We start from the raw sequence: 19,875 nt of genomic DNA, 5'->3' as shown, positions 1-19,875 counted from the left end.
GTTCTACACAATGGTATAAAGGGCATATCAAATGTGGGCAAAGGGTCTGTTTGTGTTTATACAGAGGATCAAAGCCTAATTTGGCTACCCAGAAAATGAACTAAGATACCGTATGAAGAAGAACTTCCAACATCAGCACTCTCTGGAAGAGTCATACCAGAAGATGATCATCAAAAAACTTCAACAAAGATCCAGGTGATGCTGCAGTTGTAGCTGCATCCATCCCACCGGTTCTCTGTACTTGCCATTGGAATGAAGAAGGAGATATCTAAGCTGGCCTGTGCTTTCAGTAAAACAAAAAATTTGACTGGATCTATACTGTTGGAACACAACCAAGAATTAGAAGTGCAAGTTGTAGCGCTCCAAAATTTTACAACTACAGACTATCTACTGTTAAAAGAACATATGGGATGTGAACAGTTCCCAGGAATGGGTTGTTTTAATTTGTCTGATTTCTCTCAGACTGTTCAAGTACAGTTGGACAATATCCATCATATCATAGACAAATTTTCACAAATGCCCAGGGTGCCTAACTGGTTTTCTTGGCTTCACTGGAGATGGCTGGTAATTATAGATCTGCTTTGGTTATGTAACTGTATTCCTATTATGTTAATGTGTGTGCACAATTTAATTAGTAGTTTAAAACCTATACATGCTTAAGTTACTCTACAAGAAGATATGTCAAAGAAATAATCAATCCTCCCATGTTTTCTTCCGTCTGCTACCTCTATAACTTTTCTTCTTCCTTCCTGATTACAACCCTTAAATAGAATTCATGTCTCATATCGAATTTACCGAGTATCATAATTCCTTCAAGTGGTAAAGATACCTCAAGACAAATGCTGGGCATAGAAGCCACAGGGCATAAATCTGGAAAGAAGTAAAAAGCTAACCTTTTCAAACAATATGGCTTCTCTCTCACTTACCAACTTCACATCTCCCTGTATGGCCCCAGAAGATGACTGGTTAGCCAGAGACAGGTAAGATTCCTCAAGGGAGGAACAACCTAAGACAGGCACAGTTGCAGGGGGGCCATCAGGTGAGAAATTGGGGATCAACAGTGGTGAGGCTTAGAACCTCACCCCCCCCCCTGTTTTGAGAGAAATCTTCTGCATCCATGGATGTTTTAATGCCCTTGTCTAGCTTGGATTAACACATAGTCTACAGGCACACACCTGATCATCTCCATTTGCTCTCTTACAACACTAAACTATGTTTTCTACCTTTATCTTGCATCTACCTACCACTTCAGCATTTTATTAAAAATAAAAAATAATAATAATAATGGGAGAAATGTGGGATGCACATATAAATCAAGTATAAAAATCAAACGAATATTTATATTTGACCTGACTGCTTATAGTTCATAATGTGTGATCAAAACTGAAAGTTTCTGTGATGACTGCCCTTGTACTGTTCACCATGTAAGAACTTATTCACTATGTAAGAATTTGTTCACCATGAAGAACTTGTTCGTTATGCTTCAGAAGATTGGAGACTGACGAGAATTAGGCTTGGGGTGGATTAATGATTGTGCAGTGAGCATTGACTCACCTATACAGAATTTTATTGTTGTTAACAACCATTTGATCAATAAATATGAGAGATGCCCTCTCAAAAAAAAAATGCAACAGATTTCTGTGTGATGATTTTGTATTCTGTGAATTTTCTAAATTCATTTATTAATTCTAATAGTTTTTTTGGTGGAGTCTTTAGGGTTTTCTTTGTATAGTATCATGTCATATGCAAATGGTGACAGTTTTACTTCTTTCTTGTCAACTTGAATGCCTTTAATTTCCTTTTCTTGTCTGATTGCTGTGGTTAGGACTTCCAGTACTATGATGTATAAAACTGATAAGACTAGACATCCTTGTAATGTTCCTGATCTGACAGGAAAGAATTTCGGCTTTTTATTATTGATTTTGATGTTAGCTATGGTCTGTCATATATGGCCTTTATTATATTGAGTTATGTTCCCTCTATACCCACTTTATTGAGAGTTTTTATCATGAATGGATGTTGAATCTTGCCAAATGCTATTTCAACATCTGTTGAGATGATCATATGATTTTAATTATTTCTTTTGTTAATGTGGAATATTATATTGATTGATTTGTGGATACTGAACCATCTGTGAATCCCTGAAATAAAATATACATGGTTATAGTGAAGGATCCTATTAATGTATTTTTGAGTTTGTTTTGTTAATGTGTTTTGTTGAGGACTTCTATGTCTGTGTTCACCAGGGATATTGGCTGTAATTTTCTCTTTTTATATTTTTTTGGTAGTGTCTGGTTTTAGTAAAAGAGTAACAGTGGCTTCATGGAATAAATTTGGAAGCATTCCTTTCTCCTCTATTTTTTGAATAGTTTGAGAATGATAGGTTTAAACTCTTTAAATGTTTCAAATAATTCACTATGAAGCCATCTGATCTTGGATTTAAATTTTGGGAGCTTATTAATTATCAATTCAATTATGTTACTGATAATTAGCCTATTCAGATTTTCTATTTCTTCCTAATTCATTCTTGGAAGATTATATGCTTCTGGAATTTATCCATTTCTTCTATATTGTTCAATTTGTTGGCATATAATTTTTCTTAGAATTCTCTTATAATCTGTTGAATTTCTTTGGGGTCAGTTGTACCTTCTCTTTTATTTCTGATTTTATTTGAGTCCTCTTTCTTTTTTCTTGATGAGTTTAACTAAATGCTTGCCGATTTTGTTTATCTTTTCAAAAAACTAGCTCCTAGTTTTATTGATTTTTTTTATTTTCTTATTCTCTATTTCATTGATTTCTGCTCTGATCTTTATTATGTCTCTACTTCTACAAAGTTTGGGATTTGCTTTTTTTTTTTCTACTTCCTTTGGTCATAAGGTTAGATTATTTCTGAGGTAAACCTGTATCACTATAAACTTCCATCTTAGAACCCCTTTTGCTGCAATCCACATATTTTGAACTGTTGTGTTTCTGTTTTCATTTGTCTCCATGTATTATTTGATTTCCTTTTTTATCTATTCATTGACCATTAATACTTATAAGCATGTTGTTTAGCCTCTGTGTATTTGTGTTTTTTTCCAGTTTTTTTCTAATAGTTGATTTCTGGTTTCATATGTGGTCTAAAAAGGTGCTTGATACAATTTCAATCTTAAATTTATTGAGACTTGTTTTGTGTCCTAATATGTGATCTGTTCTGGAGAACATTCCATGTGCACTTGAGAAGAATATGTATTCTGGTTAGAATGCTCAGTATACGTTTGTTAAGTCCATCTGGTCTAATGTGTCATTCAAAGCCAGATTTTCCAGATTTTCTGTCTCAATGATCTATTCTTTGATGTAAGTGTAGTTAAAGTCCCCTACTATCATTATATTACTGTCAATTTTTCCCTTTTATGTCTGTTAATTTTTGCTTTATATATTTAGGTGTGCCTCTGTTGGATGTATAGATATTTATAATTGTCATATTCTCTTGTTGGATTGATCCCTTTATCATTATGTAATACCCTTCCTTGTCTTTTGTTTCATTCTTGGTTTTGAAGTATATTTTGTCTGAAAGATATTGTTCCTGGAGTGTTTTTTTTTTCACTGCCATTTGCATGGAATATATTTTTTATCCCTTTATTTTCACTCTATATGTGTCTTTAGATCTGAAGTGAGTCTCTTGTAGGCTCCATACAGACAGGTCTTCTTCTTATATCCATTAAGCCACTCTGTCTTTTTTGATTGGAGCGTCTAGTCCACTGACATTTAAAGTAATTATTAATAGGTATGTACTTACTGTCATTTTACTAACTGTTTTCTAGTTATTTTCTGGTAGTTTTTTTCAGTTCCTTGTTTCTCCTCTTGCTCTCTTCCCTTTTGATTTGATGACTTTTGTTAGTGTTATGCTTGGATTTCTTTTAATTTTTCATTTATTTATTATATGTTTCTGATTTGTTACCATGAGGTTCATATATAGGTTCCTATACGTATATAGCAGTCTAGATTAGGTTGATAGTAACTTAAGTATGAACATGTTCTAAAAGCAGTATTTTTTATTATTCCTTTTGTATATTTTATGTATACAATGTCCTAATTTACATTTTTTTTGTATTTTGTGCAACCCTTGACTAATTTTTGTGTAAATAATTGGTTTTACTACTTTCGTCTATTGAAAATCATACTAGCTTTGTAGATGATTGTTTGGCCAACTTTACTGTATATTTTTACCAGTAAATTTTTACTTTTCTTAATTTCACCACCTTTAGTAATAAAATTTTCTTTTTCATTTAAAGAAACACCTTTAATATTTTTGTAAGGACAGTTTATTGGTGATGAATTCTTTGAACTTTTGTTTATCTGTGAAACTCTATCTCTCCAATTCTGAATGATAACATTTGTGGGCAGAGTATTCTTGGTTGTAGGTTTCTTTTTTTTTTTTCTTTCAGCACTTTGCATATATCATACTACTCCCTTCTGTCCCATAAACTTTCTGCTAAAAAGTCAGCTGATAGCCTATGGGATTTCCCTAGCTGCTTTTAAGATTTTCTATCTTTAATATTTGCTATTTTAATTACTATGTGTCTTGGGGTTCTTCTTGTTTGGGGTTCTCTGTGATTCGTGGACCTGGATGTCAGTTTCCTTCCCCAGCTTAGGGAGATTTTCAGCTATTATTTCTTCAGACATGTTTTCTGTCCCTTTCTTTTCTCCTTCTGAGATCCCTATTATGCTAATGTTGTTTGGCTTAAAGTTGTCATATAGATCTTTGAGCATCTTCTCATTTAAAAAAATTCCTTTCCCTTTTTGGTGCTCAGCTTGTTTGCATTCCACTACCCTGTCTTCCAGATCACTGATCCATTCTTCTGCATCCTCTAATTTGCTTTTGATTCCCTTTAGTGTATTTTACATTTCAGTTGATATATTTTTCAGCTCTAACTGGTTCTTTTTTATAGTTCTTATCTTTTTGTTGAAGTTCTCACTGAGTTCTTCCACTCTTCTCTCCAGTCTGGTGATTCTCTTTATGACCACTACTTTGAACTCTTTATCTGGTGGACTACTTATCTCTGCTTCATTTAACAATTTTTTTCTGCATTTTTTGTCTTATTCTTTCATTTGGATCATGTTCCTCTGCTGCTTCATTTTGTCTGGCTCTCTTTGTTTCTATGTAGGTCATCTATATCTTCTGGTCTGGAAGCAGTAGCCTTTTGTGGTAAGCATCCTTTAGTGCCCATTAATACAGTATTCCCTGATTACCAGGACCAGGTGCTCCAGGGATGTCCCCTTTTTAGGCTGTGTGCACTCTCCTATTGTGGCTGAGCCATGACTGCTGTGAGCAGGCTGGTGGGTGAGGCTGGCCCTCTGCCTGGCAGTCAGCAATGATCAGTGTGACTACTCCAGACTTCCTTGCAGTGTGGTGGCTTTTCTTCCTTGCAGTGTGGTGGCTGAAAGCCTTGGCTATAGCCCCTGCAGTGCACTGGTGAGCTGGGCCAGCTGTCAGCCTGTGTCTCAGCAGTGACCAGCAGGACTACTGCAAGAATGCTGGTGGATGGAGCTAACTCCTTCCCTCCTGGAGTGGTAGTTGCTTTGGTGGGACACCTGTTGGCTAGGCATGTTATCAGGGCCACTCTGTATGGGAATACTAGGGTGGAGTAAGCAGTGCTGGCATGGTAGATACAAAGAGTCAGAACTGACTTTGGCCAACTAGGTTGAGGGAGAGTAAGAAAAATGGTGTCTGTCAGAGAACGTTCCCACAGATCCCTGCCACTCTAGCACGTCTCAAAGTTAATCAGTAAATCTTTCAGTCTGCTGCTTCTGTGTGAGTCACAGATTGATTAACACAGCTGCAGCTAATATTATTATTTTCATATGTTTCTCATGTTGGCCAGTAGGAGCCCTTTGAGTTAGCTTCTGAATCCTTTTGGCATGGTCTTAGAAGTGAGACTTCCTTGGTCTCTGGCATGACAAGATGTGTCAGTCTCCCTTTGTATATATCTGCTGCTTCATGTTGTGGTCATTTATTTACATGAGGAACCCTGGTTCCTTCTGGTGGAAATTGGTATTTGGAAAGCCCAGTCTGAGTTCTAGGGGAGGCTCATTGCTAATGGGTTGGTCATTGTTTCCAGGGCTTTTTCATTATTCAGAGTCCAAAAATATGTGTATTATATTTAAGATAAAATATATTGTGAATTGAAATAGGTTCTTCTGCTTCACATTCAGGACTACAGAAATTTAACTTAGCCATACTAATCTTACACGGGTATTTCTTTTTGAAAATCTAAAAATCAATTTGTAATGACACCAACATAATTACTAATTTGCTTTATTTTACAATATACATGCAGTAGTCTCAGAATAACTGCTGAACCTATTTCAACAATTGATTACTACAAAGAGTTTATTGTTAGTTATTTAGTTCAGGTGTGCGTGTGTGTGTGTGACTATATCTTAGGATATATTCCACTAAGAATGTTCAGTGAAAGTCACTGGTTCCTGTCTACACATTATACCAACCCAGACATAGATTACTTTGTTTCATTTTGCTTTCAGATTTTAGAGATTGCTAAATTTTGACCAATCTGTGAATATTTTAACTCTAAAACTCTTCTCTTGTATCTGTATCTCATAGTTGGAACATTAAATTAAAAGTATCATTAAAAGAATGATATGTATAATATGGCATCTAAAATCATCACATGTGTGCTGAAATATGTCAGAGTCCTGAATCCTGAGTCTATTGGAATTCTTAGGACAGGAAATGGTTCCACTCAAATAGCATCATAATGCTGAAGGGGGAGCAAATGAATAGTGCAATAACTGAATGCTTTTATATGCACTGGAAGACACTGGGTAGCAATTGTGTTATAATTATTGCCAACTTATTTACAGTGGCTCTGAACCTTTTAATCCCATCAGCTATGCTGTCAAAATTCTAGTGTCTGAAATTGTGCCCTGAACAGAAAACAGAGGTAGGAAGTGGAGGATGGAGCATTGCTGGTCTGTGGTGGTCCTACTCCAGGAGTCTGGAGGTGTATGGCACATCTCTACTGGGATGTATTTGTAGGAGGGGCTGAGAAGCTCATGGGTAGAAACTCCTCCTCAGAGACAACACCTGGGGGGCAGAACTTTGTTTATTGTCAGTGGATCATGGGAGAGGGCTGCTTCAGAAGATTGAGTGCTTTCTCCAAGGACTCATGCAAGAGGTTTGAGAAAGAGGGAGACAAAAGTAAAAGAGTTCTTTCTTCAAGTTTCTGTTAATCTTCCAAGAATGCAACCAACTCCTGTTTTATAGTTTAAGTATAGTCATGTGCTGTTCAGGGTTGGACAAGAGCCGCTTTCCTACTTCATTGAAGGGACTGCTGGACCACCTCAAAACAGGGAAGAGAATGAAGAAGGAGGCCTCAGAACAGAGTGAGGCCCCACGTGGAACAAAGGCAGCTGTAGAGGACTTTTCTCAGTTAGCTTCAAGAAATAGTATAGATGCCTCTGGAACCGACAGGAGGCTTGTGGCTAGTTTCACATCATAGCCAAAAAATTGTGTTAGAAGTCTCTAACTCTTTTTCATATCCTAGATGATTCTATTTTCAAGCTATTATAAGATACTTCCTGAGTTATTCTGACAAATTGAATAGGAGCTGAAATTCTTTGATGAGAGGTGGAGCTAGATAAATACTATTGAGCTACTGTTCCTGCAACCTTAATTTTAGTCCTGGCCTTGTATGGATGGAGAATAAAGTCTTCATAAAGAAAATCTTTCTCAATCATCATAGCATTGGACATCTGTATAAATCCTTCCCATTACAAAGTACTTTTGTATCCAGTGAACATTAGAAGAGTGGAGCAGGCCATTCTCATATTGTGAGCTTTCCAGTTAGGGAAATAATTCCATCAAAGGATAGAGATGGTGCAGGGGGAATGTCTGCATCTGACACAGGCTTTGACTTTACTGTCCTGTGACTTTTCTAGGATTCTGGGGAAGGAAGGAGAAGGGATCTTCAAGGGACTGTCTGGATATGTAAGTCTAACTCATTCAGCTCTGGGATACTCCACCTAGCCCTCATAAACTGTTTGTTTTTGCTTTTTGCTTTCTTAATGCTGTCATTTTCCTTCGTGGGAATCCACTCTGTAGCATCCATTCTGAGGTATTCCTTCTTAGTACTGGTTGCTTACCAGTGCTTTGTGGTAGGTGCTCAATATACGTTCTGAGTGGACAGAGTTATTGAACAGTAAAACCCTCTTAAGGACAGCATTGTAGAAGGCTTTATATCTATTCTGTCAGTCTTATAGGTCAAGGAGACAAAACAAAAGTAGTTCTTGGCATTAATCTGATCCAGTTCCTTGCCACATTACCATATTGTGGCCAAAACTTATATCTGTATTTTTCTTAGCATTTCTTAGAATCAGTGTATTAACAAGGAGACAAAGGGAAATGGAGTTCTTCAGAGAGAATGTTTACATTGATTGTTAAAAAGAGCTTAAAATCATAAAAAATAAAAGATGAACTTGGTGATCATGGTATCATATTTCTTCATCATTTTGCAGTTTAAAAAGTACTTCAGGATATGTAATGAAGTGCCACACTTATAAATATTTTAGTAAAAACCAGTGTTTAGAGTATTTACAGTTGGAGATCATATAGCAATAAAGAAAGATATGCCTCTTCAACCCAGATACTCTTAATTAATTCAGATTTTGCTTTTTTTCTGTGGGAATAAATTAGTTGTGTCATTTGTTGTAAAACTAAGTCCAGATATTCTAGCCAATGCCAACTTCTGTTTTTCTTTATACAATGATATCTTATTTCCATAATTAAACTTGGGGTATCACTCTAGAAGTTTGTTTGGCATTTTCTCATTTTGAATTTCCATCTTATCTTCCCTGTGAATTCCAAGATCATCAATGGTGTTGAGGTTCTCAAGAATATGGGAAGTCTGTTATATCCTATGATGGTAGCCAGATTAAGTAAGTATTGAGCTATCTACTGAGAGAAATGTTACTCTTTTATTTGTGAGCAAAATAGTAATTGTACATACGTGACCACAGAACAGTGTTGAAATGCCCATCCTGATGCCTGAGAATATTAGCTGACATACCAAAGCTGAAATCTATAGGTGGTAAGTAGACCCACATTCTATAGGATACTGCTAGCCATTTCTACATAGGCTGTGCTGTAAGTGAACATATTAGATCAAAACCCACCATCCTGGACAGTTGGTACTAAAAAAGATTAGAAATTTGAAAACAAGGATTATTTGAAGAGGGTTTAATAGGAGAAAGGAAGTTTTAGCCTCTGTCACTTAGAAGTGAAAGCTCTCTAACAGCCTGTGGGAGCCTACAGGGAGAGGCTGTTAGTTGCTCACCCAGTCTTTTCATCTTGGGTAGAAAATTTTAAAGCAAATCTCAGACATCATGTCATTTCATGGGGGTAAGAAGTCTTGCTATAATTTTTAAGATAAAAGAAAGACAAAAAAAAAAACACAAGGAACCTTTAAAGGGGAGAATTCTTTTGTCTCCTCTGACTGACAGCTAAGCAAACAAATGAAAGCACAGAACCTGGGAAACTGAGAGGCCCGTGAACCTGCCATCCTAACAGATGCGGCAAAAGAAAGCAATAAAATGAAAGGGTGAATTCTTCTCAAATAACCACCTGCCTTCTCTCTGCCACATTCTGGGTCTCACCTTGAAGACTAGGCTACTGCGACTTTGAGGACAGGGGAAGGGGATGAGAAGTGCTTTTTGCATCCAGCAGAGATGGAGGGGTCTCTGAGAGATGCAGCATCTTGCAAGTGATCTAATGGATGCATCATGTGTCAATAAAGAACAGAGGGACACTTCACCTCCTGTTCTCAAATGCAATGCCCCTTTTCAGGCATTCAGACTGTGCTAGTATTTCAAATTTAAATCCAAGGTCATTTCTCTGGGCAGGAGGTCACTCTCACATTTCTAAGAACAGAAAAGAAAAAGTACAAAAGCCCCCAAAAGCCCTGAAAACAAAGACTCTGTATTCTTCCCTTCTTACTAAAGCACCTTGTTAACCCTTCCATCTCCTCTGACCAATACAGATTTTATTTTCTTGGAAATCTTTGTCAGTGGAAAGAATTTCTAATAAAAAGGAGACTTTTAAAGAAAAATTTTTATTTGAAAAAGAGTTTGCTGTAGAAAATATAGATAGATAGAAAGAAGGTAAAATAACCTATAGTATTCTATCACTGGGGAACAAGCACTGTAAACATTTTGTCATGTTTTCTTTCTGTCAATTTTTAAAAGCTTTGGTGTAGTATGTATGTGTGTATGCATGTATACATACACTTATTAGCTTTTAACCAGTGGACTACGGCCAGACCATTTGAACAGCTTCATTTTTCACTTGCAAATTAGACTATTAACTCTTCTTCTGGATATTGGGTGTGTAGCATGGCACACTGAGAGGAAAGTACCCCCCTTTTTGGGTAGTGATTGCTATTTTTGGTGGCAGTATGGAGATCAGAGATGCCTGGACAGTAATAGTGAGGGGCTCTTAGACTATCCTTTGGTCCTTTAGTCCAGAGTCGAGAAATTATCTCTTCCAGCCTCCCTTCTCCTCACCTTCCCAGTGTATTCCTAAGACACACACTGCCACCATACAAATACATTTCCAATTCATCTTCATCTGAACAGTTTATTACCTCCTTTGTCTCTTTCATCAGTTCTCTGGATGTCAGGGTACTTGCAAGATTGGCTATTATACAAGAAATATGCCTCTTGCAGCCATCAGGTCACAATTTTGCACAGAAATAAGCCCATTGTGTTTCTTTCCATGGCATTAAGGAGAGAAAAATGATTTAAGAGCAATAACCCCTAGTCAACATGAATTGTGGGTAGAATATTGATGTTATTTATTGACAATGAGGATGAAGGAGACCCTAGAAAACAGGAAAGGACTCCAGCTTCTCTTAGATCAGTTGCCTTCTGCTGGGATTAAGTAAGCTTTTAAAGGTTAAAATGTACATTTCTTCAGAATGATGCTGACCTAGGAATCTAAAATAAAATTCTTAAGGAAATGCTCTGTATGGGTGGTACCCTCTTTTCTACTAATTGCCTTATTATTATTGTTATTTGTTATGAGTCACTCTTGACATACCCTCTCCAAATGTGTGAACTTTATCATTCTGGGAAAAGTTACCAAAATTTGTGATGGATCATTATTATGTCTCTACAACTTTCTTATTCACTATCTTGGTGAGGTTTGGGATATAAAACCCAGCTCTGGTGGGCCAGCATGATGGAGGGGGCCAAGCCATCCATATAGATTATCCTAGACATGAAGTTAGAATGGTTGTCTTTGAGGAAGAGCAAATCGGGAAGAGTGGCCATAGTCTCAACTTTGCTTCCATCCTATATAACAAAACTGTGAGGATTTTGAGATGAGCAAAACACAGTTTATTCATTAAACAAACATTAATCAGTTGCCTTCTATGCACTAGCATGGGTGAAACGTGAATAATTTCTTTCCTCAAAGATCTTCCAATCTAGTGGTAAAGTAATAAAAACCCCACCAAGCAGGCTGACATTAGAATTCCATTAGAAAGACAATAAAATGCCATTGTAGGGGAAAGAAAATTATATAATTCTGATGCTTGGCACATAAAAATCACTTTATAATAATTGAATGGATGAATGATGTCAGGGAAAATATCTTTAAGGGAATGTTACATTTGGCCTGAATGCTGAGAAGGAGCTAGATTTTGTTAGTAGATGACTAGATAGTTTGTGCAAAGACCCAGTATGAAGGTACATGCATGAAATGCTGAAAATGTGCCAATAAATTCATTATTCTGGGAACACAGAGAGAGGTAATAGGAGAAACCTGCATACCATGAGAGATCTTGAATACTATGTAAAGAGTTTGAACTTTATTCTCTAGATAATAGGCAATTAAGAGTCTCTGAAGGTGAAAGTTATGTGATCTAACTTTGTTTTAGGAAGATAATTGTGAGGGCATCTGAAGAAAAATGGAAAATGTGAGACTGACAGTATTCAATTATGATACTATATACTTGCCTCTACCATCGACATTGAATTCAAAAGAAACCATGGGGGCAGTCAGGCTAGGACTGCTGTCCCTATTTCACCTAGAGAGAATACACGTGGAGAGGGGTCAGGTTTGTCCCAGGTGGCATGCTGGGTGGTGCAGAGCCACGCTGAGCAGCCTGCCTCTTAGTTTGGTCCTGGTGATGCTAGTCCTCTTTCCTTTCCATGGCAAGAAAGCAACTCTCCAATTCCACAATGTGCTCATTATGACTGTGTGTCTGCCTATAAGCTATTGTCCTCTGACTCTAAGGTACTAATACTAAAGAAGTACCAGGTCTGTAGGGCATAACATTTTTGATCAAAAGAGCAATGTTGCTATTTTTTATTTTAATGGATAAAATTTGTTACTATGAACTGTGAAACTCATTCTGAACTCTTGCCCCTTTAACTTCACCAAAAATGCATGTGATCCTCCTTTCCTTGATCCTCAGCATTTCGGACATCTCTGCAAATAGAATTTACTTTTTAGTAAAATGCCTAAAAAAGAGCTAGTAGTTAATTTGGTGGTTAGTTCTATATTCTCTTAAATAATGAATATATAGTTAATATATTAATTTTATACACTCTTACAAACCCTTCTCACAAGGTGGATGAAAAATATTTGAAAATGGCTGAAACATATCTTTAGAAAGCAAAGTTATTTAAGCGTTAGAAAAGATATGTTGAAAAATAAAAGGTTGTTAGTGAGTTTCAATAAGGACTCTAGACGTGTACTTCTATTTCAGTTGAGTTGTTTGATGTGAAAAGAAGCCACTTTTAAGAGTGTCATCAAATAGAATAAATAATTTTATCTTGGAAACAGATGAAATGTTTAAATCAGAGTCACATTAGGTATTCACCAGATCCACAGATTAAAATAAAAAAGTTTCCTGAATCACTGAACCTTGATATAGGAGTAGGAATTTTCTAACAAAATGTGAGTTAATATCAGTAAGTTATTACAGGGTTTCATCAGTATTGAGCTATCAGGACATGACTGAAGGACATAACTATGATGTTGTCATTAAAATTCGTCCCATACTCACCCTGCAAGAAAGTACACATGGGGATTTCCTTGTGGCTCCTTGGTGGGATATATCAGCAGTGATGGAAGAATTTGAATCATGCTTGTCTGGGATATGCATTCTTTCTAAGCAAGTGCTTAGGCATTTCACCATTTTCTTTAGTAAATTTAAGGTTGGACTTTTATAATTATGGGTGCTTTTTCTCATGCTTTGTCATATTTAAACTTTGGGGGCATTAAAATACCCTTAGGAATCTTCAAATGTATTTCATAATGTACAGTATTTGTTATTCACAGGAAGGCTTCTTCAGAGAGTCTCACATCCTCAGTCCCTTTCAATCCTGTCCTCCGATCTAATCCAGTGTTGTCTCACTTGTTTGATTTGGGCAAATATGTAGATCTAATTGCTTCTTGACTGAGAGGAAACTCTCTCTAAGAGGGAGTATGGGTGGCTGGCTAGACTTGGTAAGCTGGCTGAATAATAAACTGAAGAGATGCAATTTTATCCCATCTACATGGAGATGATCTGCCCCGCTCCAACAAGGGTCTCCCATGTCTGGCAGTAGGCTTGGGAAGGAAGCAGTGAACTCACCTCCATAACTCAGAGGTCATTAATAAGTTGATTAGACAATTTTTGTGAAAAGACTGCCTGGAAACAGCATTCTGGCATTTTTTCTCAAGTTAGAATTATTAAAATTACAAATTAAAGGGGTTGGAAGTAATGAGAGTTTTCTATATAGTACAGATACTGACCTAATAACTTAGGGAAGCCATTAAAACATTGTAGATTTTAGTATATTCAGGGTCAGTTCTGGAGATGCAAAAATAAGAGAGAGAGAGAAAATGATGGACTCCTTCATTCTCAATCGCTGTCCGTTGTCCTTAGCTCATCGGCTAAGAGTTTAGGAAAGGCACTGTTTAGAAAAGTGGACAGTTGGAGACCAACTGAGCTGTACCTTGTGCTGTTTCCATTTTGTCTATTAATTCCTTGATGGGAAATATCTGGAGCAAAACAAACAAACAAACAAAAAACTCCACAAACAGTACACCTTCTAAAATGCCCCAAGATATTACCACTATGGAAGCCTAAAGCTGGGTAGATGGTTGGCACTCAGCAAGTACTTGTAGGGTCAGGGTTCTGACAAGCTCTCAGGCCAGGCCAAAAACCTCCTCCTTTCTTGGATTCCTCTCCATTTCTGGAGCTGTCTTTTAGAGCTCCAGTGTACAGAGAATCGTGGGGACAACTTGGTAATAATTTGGAGGCCCAGGTGCTGTCCTAACTCAACAAGCCCAGGACTCTGTACTTATTATTAGCTCTCCAGGTGATTCTTATAAATACCAGAGTTTGAGAACCACTGTTTAAGAGGCTTTCAAAGGGACAGTCACCAGTTCTGTTCTTCACTGTGGACCCAGGTGTTTTAGATGGGAGATGGATATTTAAGAATCTCTCAGTTGTCCTTATCACCAATATTGAGAGGGCAGCATGAGCTTGCTCCTTGAATTTGTGAACTAAGTCCAAAGTGTGTTTTGATGGAAAACTATTTCAGGAGTTGTTAGTAAGTTCCATGTGATAAACAGACTTCCCCGTTTAAGTACATTAAGGCAGTCACTTTTCTACAGATTTCTCAGGACCTTTAAGTGTCTTATTCTGTCATTATTAATTCCCAAGAGATGTTGTAAAGGGGATATTTGTTAAACTTATTTGGATCTCATATTATTTTTTGCATAAGGCATATTACTAGACCGAGTGCATTGTTCCTTCTTTAGGAAAGTCCGCTTTGAAGAATTTTTGAAGCTGTATTAGAATCTGAGTCAAGTTAAGTCTGGTCAGTATTAGCAAGGCCAAGGTGAGGACTATGGCATTTCCACTGGTTAATTCACGTGAAAATTAGCGTTTTTCTCTACATTAACCGCTGATGTGATTGTGGCATATACATCTGCTCTGAGCCCTACACATGTACTGACATATAATGCCCACGTCAGTCCTGTGTGGAGGGTGCTGTATACATTTTAGTGAATGTATTCTTTGGTATCTTTTCTAACATTTTATTATGGCTCATGGAGCCTCAGAGGAGGCCTCCTGCTGTCTTTTTCTACCTGATTTACCCAGGTCATTGCAGCTCTGTAAAACATGCTAAAGTAGCAAGGAATGAAATTTTAAATATGCTCAAAGAGCTGAGATGTTTTTGAGGCACTGTTCTGTGGGTCTTCTGAGGGAATAAGATGCCCACATAGGAACAAATCAAATCAGCAAAAGCAAAGCACTAAGCTCGGAAAAACCCCAGATGCAAATTATTTATATTGATACACCCTATACATAACAAGCAAGCTTCTACATATCGATGAGCAGAGTTATTTCTTGCAACAATTTCTAAACTGGACCTTATGACTAATTCAGGGGCCATGGTTTCAGGCTATTCCACCAAGTTATCAAATCCATCCATATCCTCCAACCCTGCTCATTCTCCCTCTGTGAGTCCCCTTCACTCCCGTTCCCCCACCCCCCACTCCCCCACCCCCGCCCTCAAGGTCTCCACACCCTCCACGAGTTGCTCGGAAACCCACCAAGGAGGTCAGAGGCTGCAGCATCAGCTGTCAGAGTCACTTCAGGACTGAACCCAAGCTCAGTGCTCAGACCACACGAATATCCCTGCCTCCCCTCACCCCAGGCAAGGATCAAGGATTTTTCACACGTAATTGCACCAGGCAGAGGATAAACTCAAATTCACAGAGACCAACCAACCAATTTAAAGTGAGCAAGAGGCCGTTATTTGAGATGAGGGGGCAGTGACTGAGAGAATTGAGCTTAAGGGTTGAGAGTCCAGTTTATTTGGTGAGAACACAGTGCCTGTCTGTTAAGGAGCTTATGGCACCAGGTAGGGATTAATCCTGCAAACTGCCCTGGGAGGTAGATAAATCTGTATTAATTAAAACTGCAAAATGTTGTTCTCTACCTGCCTGGTTTCAATCTTGAGAAAGAAAAATCTTTCCCAGAAAAGCATGGGAAGAAGATAGGAAATCGTGACGGCTGTGAGGTTGGCTCATTTGTTCTCATCACCTTGATGTTTAGAGTGAGAAAAAGAGAAATAGGCAGTCCTCAGCATGGAGCAGAGGGAGTCCTTAGGTCTCCAGCCACTTCCCCCATTTCTCTGTTACTTAGCCCCAAGCAGAAGCAGGACAGGAGCTGTGAAAGTGAGCCCTGACACAGGGCATCCCGAACCAAGTCAGCTCTGAGCCCTGCACATGTGCTGACATATAATGCCCACATCAGTCCTGTGTGGAGGGTGCTGTTACTACCTTCTTTCCTTGCAGGGGAACAAAACAGGCCTGGAGGGGTGAAGTGATGTACGAAAGATGGAGATCCAAACCACCTTGCTGCCTCCAGAGTCCATGTCCTTACTGTTGTGCTGTGTTGCCTCTCAGAGTTACCAAGCGCAGTAAGGCTACGGGAAACAAAGGAAAAGTCACAATTCCCCCATTTGTTTCAATGTTAATTATGTAACAGCCTAGACTAGTTGTCCATCCCTCTTGGCCAGTCCTGTACATTGCTGTCATTGGCTGATTTGCATTTTCTATCCCCACTGGGACTTGTCACCTGCCTTATCTGCCTTTCTAGGCCCCTTCTTCCCTCAGGAAACACTCCCAGACACTGCCATGAGCTGGACTGCCCTAGGCCCTCCAGTGGCTTGTGCCTCGTCCATGTTTACAGTAAGGGCCACACCATGTCTTTCGTGGCCCCTCAGAATCCATGGCCCAAGGTTGACTAGTTGGTAGGTGCTCAGGAAACAGGTGCTGCCTAATGGCTAGAGGACTGGAATAAGATGTGCAAGAAGCCAGGCAATGGATTAATTCTTCGATATGTTCAGTGCTCCCAGCCTGCTTCTAGGGAGAGACACTCTCTGGGAGCCCCTGGTTTGTATGGTTTGGCTGCCCAGAAACAGAGATGCTCCTTTCCTTTGTTTCTCCTCTCTGTGTGTTTGGGAGGTAGGGGTGGTTCATCTTCTTCTACAGCTTAAACCTCCTACCAATTGCATGCTCTTTATCTTAGCTACTGAATTAAGTCCTTCTGCCTAGAAATTTTGGAGTCATTTTCACCTCCCATTCTTCTCTGCCTCCCCTGACAATCTGCACAATGCTTTTAGATGTGTCATCCTTCCAGGCACTGTCTTGCCAATGGGTCTCAGCCCCCGGCAAGTTCATTATGGATTCAATGTGACCAAAGAAATGACAGTAGAACGTTCTTGGGGTGAAAGGGTTATACCCAACTTTATTTCTATGGTGGCAGGGCAATCACTAAAATCCCGTTCACTCTGACTCTGCATGCAGCAAGCCATCCTCTGGGCCTCTCTGCCTGCATAGTTGTCCCACGCAGCATCCTCTGGGCCTCTGTCCTCGGCACTGCCACCACTCTAGCCTCTGCTCTGCTGTCCTGCAGCCTTGCAGCTGTGTCACCGTGTCGCCCAGAGCACTGGGTGGAGCTCTTTATATAGAGTCAATAGCAATGTATTGTCCACATGTGTGTACTGAGCTAGCCAACCAGGGCTAGGTGAGAATCCTGGCCACAGGAACTTTCATTTTATCCACAGGCACCTCTCCACATCCTTTGTTAGTGAAGCTGGTGAAGTTCTCTCCCTTCCTCTAACCCAGAGTCTGACAAGCTACAGCCTGCAGCCCAGATCTGGCCCCATGCCTATTTTTATAAGAAACATTTGATTGCAACAAGTCACACCCACTTGTTTATGTATTTGTCTAGGGCTGCAGAGTTGAGTTGTTGCAAAAGAAAACTCATAGCCTGCAAAGCCTAAAATAATCACTATCTGGCTCATTGCAGAAAAAGTTTGCAGATCCCTGCTCTACACTCTTCTTGGAACTACCTTCCACACTGCTACCAGAGATGGCTGTGCCCTTACTTCCCTCCTGAACAATCCCGGTGGCTCTTTCTCACCTGAAAAATAAAGGACAAGGGCTTCCACCTGGCTCCCTGGCCTTTACAACCACCTCAGGTTCTCCAGCACTGCTGCCTACTCCTGATCTACAAACTCACACCTCTCTGCTCATCATGCCAGGATGGATTCTCTGTTCCTCTCACCTGTGCTGTGCCCACATCTGCAAGGCTCAGCTCAAATGCTGCCCCTTCCATGGCTTCCACAATTGGAAAGACAGTTCCAGACCTTCTCTTCTCTGGATTCCCACCCTCTTTCATAGGGCACTGCCTATGCCTGCCCACACTGACAGAGAGAACCACAAGGATTGCCTCCACACTGGTCTCCCTTCTCCTCTCTAGCTTTCTTGCAATCTGTTCTGCACAAAGCAGATATATTGATATTTTAAAAACATTACTCAGATGACTTTACCCTCCTGTTCATTGTTCTTAGAATAAAATTAACCTGACCCAGGGCTTCCAGGTCTGTGATGGGTTCTGCCGGACCTCTTACTTCCTGAGGGCCACTGCTTGGGCTGCATTCTGGCTGTGCTTACCTCCTTCTACTCCCAAATATGCCAGGCTTATTTCCATCACAGGACTTCTGCATTTGCAAAAAGTCCTTCAAGGTAAGGACTTAAAAACAAGCAAACAAATTATTTACCACTGTATTCTCAGTGCCTAGACCCATGTCTGGCACACTTTTGGTCCATAATAAATATTTGTTGAATGAATGCTTTGGTGTGGATTCCTGGTTTTCCAATCTGACAATGGTGGTTGAATAAATACATAACACGCATCATTCATGCAGAGACCAGAAAGCCAGACTGGCTGCCTTTTATTTCAGAAGGTTGGATTTCATTTCCATCAGCTCATCTGCAGACAATTCACTTTGCCCTCCCATCAGTCCACGTCTGGTCAGTCAGTCTGTGTGCACCGTGGGTGAGCTCTGCTGGGAGGGGCTGGAGCTTTACCCCGGGTGGGCTGAGGCTGATGATGGGAGGGAGAAGCAAAACACATTGTCCTCAGGAACAGGAGCTGTGGGGATTGTTGGCAGGGTGGTGGCCTGGTGACAGTTGAAGTAGAACCTCATATGAGAAAAGAAGTTTGAAGTTGGAGGTAGAAATCAGAAGAGCAGCAAGATGCATATGCAGACAAGTCTGAGAAAGCAGCTCAGAACATGCTTGTGGGAAGGGGTTGGAGTCTGCTTGCAACGTGGTGCTGCCGGCCTGGGGGCATGACGCACAGGAAAGGAACCCTGGAGGTGAGCCAGGTGTGCCTCAGGGACCCTCCTGTCCCCATCCAGCCACAGCCTTGAGAGTGTGTGCAGATCTCCACACATCCGTGTCTGTTTGACTGCTGCTGTCAGAGGTCTCTTCATCAGGAAGGACTCACTTATAAAGAACTTTTGCCACTGCCCTCTAGGAATGGACCTTTTCTCAAATGGAGAGAGAAAGTGTCACACATCAGGAGGGAGAGGTGCCCAAGCTGCCTCCCATTAAAGGGATTTATAATGAAACTCCATTTTACACCAATTTATAGACAACTCCCGGGCTCCCTGCTGGTAACATGGTCAGCTCTGCTTCAGTGGGCCCGTGAGCGTTTCTCAAAGGCGCCCCTGCGGCTCATTGTTTAGGGTATGGCCTTGGAACAAAAAGGCTTTTGTGTGCTTGCTGCAGTATGTGCCAGGACGAAAGTATTTCTTTTTCCCTAGAGGCCAACTTTCTCTCCCTCCCTCCCTTCCTTCCTTTTTCTTTCCCTCTCTCCCTTACTCTGTCTCTCATTTTGAGTTCTGGTCTTGAGAAACCAGAAGATTAATATCCTATCTGGCAAATGCTCATGGAATCACGTCCTTTTCATCTGAAGATTTGGGCCATTTGGATATGTACAAGACAGCAACTGATTC

The 19,875-nt window shown here is 39.7% G+C and overlaps 1 protein-coding gene across 12 annotated transcripts in view; it reads left to right on the top strand.

The window, feature by feature from the left end:
* Positions 1 to 19,875, top strand: part of NCKAP5 (NCK associated protein 5) — a 942,960-nt gene that overhangs the window by 103,394 nt on the left and 819,691 nt on the right. For 8 of the 12 annotated variants that reach the window (XM_073241347.1, XM_073241344.1, XM_073241341.1 and 5 more), the window contains one exon: positions 7,942 to 7,990. The exons of the other annotated variants lie outside the window; for them this stretch is intronic. The gene's annotated coding sequence lies outside the window, so the exon portion shown is untranslated. The remainder of the gene's footprint in view (positions 1 to 7,941; positions 7,991 to 19,875) is intronic. 12 annotated transcript variants of the gene reach the window in all.

This window comes from Manis javanica, chromosome 7 (assembly GCF_040802235.1).
Source record: "Manis javanica isolate MJ-LG chromosome 7, MJ_LKY, whole genome shotgun sequence".
Taxonomy (NCBI): Eukaryota; Metazoa; Chordata; class Mammalia; order Pholidota; family Manidae; genus Manis; species Manis javanica.
Note: the sequence above shows the minus strand (reverse complement) of the source record. Positions and strands in the feature narration are given on the sequence as shown.